We start from the raw sequence: 432 nt of genomic DNA, 5'->3' as shown, positions 1-432 counted from the left end.
ACAGTTCCCTTCCCCCATCTTTAATATGCACTTAAGACTGCCAAGCAGATCCATTTCTTTATTAACTGATGCCCTCTTGGGGCAACCGTATACCAAGCTGCTCTTAGGCCTACTCTAACTCCTTCCAAAAGTGCTCAAGTGAGGCTGAAGGCCGGGGCAACCCTCTAACGAGCCTAATTTTCCCTGCTCTTCTCCACCACCACCCTCCGCCCCGCCCTCGTAGGCGCTCCTCCGGGCAGAGGAAGGACACCGGGCCCGGGGACGGGCAGAAATTGCCCGCAAGAGAAGTCTCAGGCGGCCGGAGGCCTCCGCCATAGCAGGACCTGGAAAGTACCGCCCCCAACGAATCGCCCCACACCCGGCGAACCGGCGAACGTCTGCTTTCAACACCCCGTCCCCAGCAGCGGCAGCGGAGGAGACAAGGGCGGGGGG

The sequence above is a fragment of the Myotis davidii genome, unplaced genomic scaffold (genome assembly GCF_000327345.1).
Source record: "Myotis davidii unplaced genomic scaffold, ASM32734v1 scaffold52, whole genome shotgun sequence".
NCBI classification, from domain to species: Eukaryota; Metazoa; Chordata; class Mammalia; order Chiroptera; family Vespertilionidae; genus Myotis; species Myotis davidii.
This window is presented reverse-complemented; position numbering follows the sequence as displayed.